Source organism: Acanthaster planci, linkage group LG05 (assembly GCF_054643075.1).
Source record: "Acanthaster planci isolate LZ-2023a linkage group LG05, COTS_SCS, whole genome shotgun sequence".
NCBI lineage: Eukaryota > Metazoa > Echinodermata > Asteroidea > Valvatida > Acanthasteridae > Acanthaster > Acanthaster planci.
Window position 1 is genome coordinate 5,798,048 of NC_141781.1, and position 6,000 is coordinate 5,804,047.

A 6,000-nucleotide genomic window follows, 5' to 3' on the forward strand; every position below is an offset into this window, starting at 1 on the left:
TGTGCGTGTAACAAGCAGCAGTGCACACGTACTGTGCACGGTACGTGGCTGGATCGGTTTTGTGCATGTAAAACACGTATATCGCGCTGCCCAGGAGTGTGAAATGGAAATAGTTTATCATCTTAGCAACCACTTTGAGGCTAAATTTCATATTTATGTAGCATTTCCTTTCATGATTCTGTGGTGTTTTATTCGCTTTAAGCCTTCTAGACCACGCCGTACAAAGAGTTTCAATGTGATTGTTTGTTAATATTGAGCAAAGGAAGTCTTCAAACCAAGAAGGCTTCACAAGAGGATTGGCAAGTTACTAAGGGCAATTCCGTATGATTCACGAGGGTCTGGTCATGTAACCGCTGCGCGGTCGAATTCATTAATTTCCACACGTTGAATGGGAGCGAAACGTACGTGCACCCATTGATCACATGTCCAAAGCTGTTCCTTTTTCCAAACTTGATTTAGCATCGATCTCTTGCAATTCACTGCACACAGCTCAACCATTGTTCTTTCCAAATTTACCATTCCAGATGCAGAATTCAGTTTTTCTTCGAAATCTGACGACTGAAGTAGAATAACCTCAACCAATTTTTGAAAACTCCGTTTGAAAGTGTCCTCAACAAAATTCGCAACGCTTGTTATTTACCCTTCTGCAAAAACGCATATGCGGGGCGCGTTTTGGACGCGATGTCCCATCTAGAGGGCCAATTTCATAGAGCTGCCTAACACAAAATTTGCTTAAGTGCAAGAAAACCTTACTTGATAAATGAGGTAACCAGCCAAAACTCCATGTGATGAATATTGTTTTGGGATTGTATTTAGCATAACAATCAGATAGAGTTTGAGCTGGCAATCTTTGTTTATTAAGTAAAGTTTTATCCCGCTTAAGCAAATTTTGTGCTTAAGCAGCTCTATGAAATTGGCCCCTAGAATGGATATCAATGCATGCATTCAACACAGCGCGGAGCACGCTCTAAAATAACAGGGCACGCGCGCGATACATAAAAAACACCAACCCATCCTCGATTTCATGGGCTGCGTGCGCGTTCCTTCACCCATGTGAACGAGGTTGCATCAACCCATGGGTACGATACGATTATATTGGAGATCAATGGATACGACCTTGTCGCGCCATGATGGTTCCCACCATGCCTTGCGCGATCTAACCCTGTAATTGCATAATTTAAATTAGGACTTTAGTGAGTGTGTTAACGTGCGACGCATTTACACGTGCGTGACGCGTAAGAGAGTGTGGGCGCAGCTTCCCACGCGCGATTGATATAATCATCCTGGATAGCCAGTCAGCGTCATTTTCGTGTTCTACACGACCAGGGCTAGAGAAGGAACGCGCACGCAGCCCATAGAGTCGATGTTGAAGGCACACTGCCAGCGGTGAGCTGCATCACATCATTAAAGAACTTGAGTCTCTCCTTTCTCGACAAAATGACTGAATAACTCAAAAACAGAAATCTCGCACAATTTTATGGTGTGTCCAGTCCTAAATGGACATTTCATGTTTGAAAAAGAAATCCATTTTGTATAGATATATATCCAGCGAAATGCTTTGGAACATCTAATACAATGTACTCCCACAAACATAAAACTCTGTAATGCGCACATCGTGCCTTGAAATCGCTCCCCTAAAAATGCCTTTCGATTCTTTTCCCAATAGGACTTGCCTACCCAATAACACACTTGGCTGTGGTTACACAATACAAAAATAAATACTGGTTTTCCCTTCTTTTAATTGTACAGTGTGGCCAAAAATAGCGATATATTTTAAACTTGTATTTTCTAAAAACGACGCTACACGACACACTCCCTGAACGGCGTGGTATACACATACACAATTATGAACCAATTTAGACAATCCCGGACAATTTAATCTCCTTGGGTCTTCAATCCCCAGACCCCTATCAATGTTGGGTCTATGCGTGCGGCCTGCGCTCCGGCTGGACATGACAACATTTTGACCAGGAGAGTTGGGGGAGGGGGCTGGAAAGCGTACGGCTATTGCCAAGTGTCCTAACAATTTTGTCAAGGATTGCACCCTTCGTGAACAATGTATGTTTAGGACTTCAACGGTATCAGACATACGTGTACATAACTTTTTCAATCAAGCTTGTGACCGGCAACATACATATCAGGTTTTTGTTGTTTTAAATTCGTATTTTGTCGGATTAGGATTCAGCACTCTTTGTCGGTTTCGGATTGAGACACGAATTCTATCATCAGATCGTATCAGATTGAGCCAAGTAAGTCAAATTCAGATTGGATTCGAATTTCTCTCTGTCGCTGTGAGATTGCATTGACCTTCTCTTATCCCAGTATTGGACAAGTTTGGCAGACATAACGTGCCCAGAAAACAAGGCTATGCATTGTCGCTTTTGTGGTTTGAAATTGTAAATGTCACAGGGCAAGTTTGCTTCACAAGGATCTGGATCTTGACCAACGATCCCAATGTTGGTTCGCTCTATCCACTCGGTGAACCGAGGTCGGGTCACTTATCGTGATCCGGATCCACGCGAAACAATCAGGCCCTGCTGCTCGCGTACACTGAACTGGTACATCCGGGAATATACAACTCATAAAGCTGAGACCTTAAGGCAAAGCTGTTTGGAAGTGAGCCAGGTTGATATAAGATACATGTAACTCACATAAGATATTAGAATTTAAGTCCCCGTGTAAAAAGACTGCAATCCAAACTCATTTGCTCTTGTTTTAGCCTCTGAATTATAATAAAAAATTCATCAAAATCAAATATGCTGGCAGTTATGTTGCTTCAAGTGGGAAAATGGAACTCCTGTAAATGTCAAGGGATACTAAAAGTGAAATTGAACAGATATTGTATTATATTGAAAATTAAAAAAAATGATCATACCAGGGGAAGTGACTTGGTAATTGAAATGGCTTGCATTTAGTCTGCAAAAACATCGAATGCTTCTTGAAGCGAAGTTTCCAGGTACATTAAAGTGCTGACTCTATTCGCCGATAACAATAATGATGACCACCCAAAAAAATGAAAAGAGTTCTATCCTCAAAGACATCACATAGAAATCGATTCAGCTGGAGCAAAGTGCGCATGTAGTAAGTACTTTTTCAAAAATTACTTTAATAGTTGGACCATTTTTTCAATTACTGCCATTTTATGCGCACTTTGCTCCAATTGAATCGTTTCTGATGTGATGTCTATGTATAAAGGTTGGAAGACCACCTGAGAAGCATTAACCATAGAGAGCTCTCATTTTGCCTGTATGGTTAAGGACAAAACAGAGAATACACAGTGTCACCAACAGGAACAACTACCATTAGTAACCCACCCCTAATCTGCACAAATAAAAATTGTCCGTACTGAACTTTCCCAGCAAAACAATCCTGGGTCCGTCTCTGGGAAGGGATGCATTTTACGGTTTGATCCTTGCACCAATATATGTATCATGGTTTTTAAAAATCATGTATTTACCCGCTGCTCTGACATTCATGATGAGAGGGAAAACATCCAAAAGGAAAGCAATTCAACAGGTTTGCATGACATCCATTGATACTGTGACTTCACGCCCCCCTGGACGAGGGCGCCCTCTAACTTAGAGCGTGGCGTCCACAGACATACAAACAGGTTTATATGTCTGTGATGAGTCAGGCAGCACGAACCGGAAGGTCTCCGAGCGGCTAGACACGCGTCCGTTGGGGTGGAAGTATACCGTCCCTGTCTGAAATCTCCGTTCAAGTTGACTGTAGACTTGACTCAAGTCGGATTTTCCCATGACGTCTGCGTTATACTTCGCGCCCTCTTGTGTCCACTTACAATTCTGAGTTCAGAAATCCCTGACTAGTGATCGGGTTCGGGCGGTTTGTTCTTAATACGAGTTTCTTCTTCTTGCGCTCAAACGGCGGGAACACTACCCACGAACATTGTCCTTGGAACAGGATCACACACCACCTCCTCGTCAGGGTTTTACAGGAACACGTACACACGGAAAAACTTGTGGGATTTGGATTTTTGAAAGCAGCCGCAAAAATAGCACTATGGCTTACAAAACCGGAGACAATGGGAAGCTTTGCAAAATTAACAGTAATAATTTTCCATTACACAGAAAAAGATGTTCCTTATTTTAATATAAAAGAATTCAGCCCAGTTATCGAAACATTAAACCTCAACGAAGGTACATGGACGTCACCATGTTGCTTGCCACTAACTACCAGCGATAATGGACGATTGTACATTCCCAGCGTTCGAGCGGCCGACCAACGCCAAACAACAAATCAAGCTGTTCGTGAACATGTGAGAACAAGCAGCCTGAACCCAGCCACTGAAATTGGTGACACACATTGTACGCTCTTTGACATTGACGCTGAATATTGTGGAAAGGCTATCAAATGGGGGCGCTTTATGAGCAGTGTACCGTGTACTGTTTATGTGAAGTGATGGCTAATTCAAGTCTACGTTGACTGGGGTGTTAGGAATCGGAAGGTTTGACTTGATTGGCCCAGTGTCTCTTGATGTAACAAAAACATGCGTGACTTCAGAAATAAACAACCCTTAGATACCTTAACTATTATTATAGCGTAAACCTAATTGGGCTCTTGTCCTCCAATCCAGCCAAACGCTTGAAAAAGGAGACACAGCTCTATCAAGGATTTAAACTCCAAACTCAGTTACTTGTTTCAATAAATTAAGATCGGCTACCTGCCACAAAGCTTCCAAAAAGACAAATGATCGTTCTCCACATACAAAAGGAAAGTATAACATTGAAGCAATAGTATAGAGGGATTTCACATTAGCGCCGTCTGCGCATATCTGCATCGAAACTGAGGTTCTCTGTGTTGAACTTTATCGCCCGCCCGCGGAGTCGACACAGTACATACAGTATCCCGTTCGTAAGTGACACCACTTCAGTTTAAACCACGCCCACTGCACAAGATACACGACCATCGCAGGTACGTTAGTTTGCGGTAAATTGTCGTTATTTTTTCTTTTGATAATACGTGTCGAGTCATCCTAAAAGACTCTTCCACAAAAATTTGCAGCCTGAAAAGTCTGAATTTAACATACCTTTATGTATTCTGTGTCTCGACTCCTTACTTTCAATCGTCTGATCCGATTAAGAATTGAAAACTGACACATACAGCCTCGTTTTCAAACGCGGAAGTGCGCAGATCATATCGACGCTAAAAGCTTCGTATTGGGATCCCTCTATTGACCCAGTCCTGGAATCCAGCCATGCCCTTCCCGCGTACGCAACAAAAGAAGCGATCTATTTATAGCTACCTATTTCCGGAGCGCGCGCCGGCCAAATTCCAAAACCAGGCCAGCCAGGTGTGCGCCGCCGGCGCCGGAGCCACTCCGGTGGCGCCGTTGACTTGGAACTATGGAAAACAAAAAGTCCACTACACTGCCCCTCCCAAAAATGGCCTATTCTCCTGAATAGGGGTAACAAACACTTTTCCTTCTTATTAAATTTTTTGAAAAGCTATTTAAATAACGTTTAGTTAGTGTACGTGCCCTTTTATCGGTTCATGGGCCCTTTTTAACGTACTCTATTGCCCACCTTCTCTCTGTTTCACGTACATCTGGTAATTGAGTGAATGGACTGGGCCTGCAAGTATACCCAGAAGTTTCCAACGCTCTCGCAGTTCTTTGAAGCTACATCAGTCTATACTGTGCACTAAAATAAAGGCAATAGTTCACGCTGGTGTACGTTTCAACTGTCTCTTCCAAATTGTAATTCTGCGTAACTTGTCAAAACTCCATACATGTGATAAACGCTAGTTAAACGTTTATAAAAGGTACTTGTTACAAAGCTTTTAGTCTTCCAAATTCTTTCCTTTAATTCCTTTAAGAGATTAACCTAGGAGAAAGATGCAAAAGTTGAAAAAACTTTTTTCCTGCACCGTCCATTCCACTCAGCTCATGAAAAAAGAGCAATGCCCTGCGTTGACATCCCATCATTACAGCCTAAATGTCTGTGAACAACAGAGGGCGCTATAATGCGTTCACGGGATTGA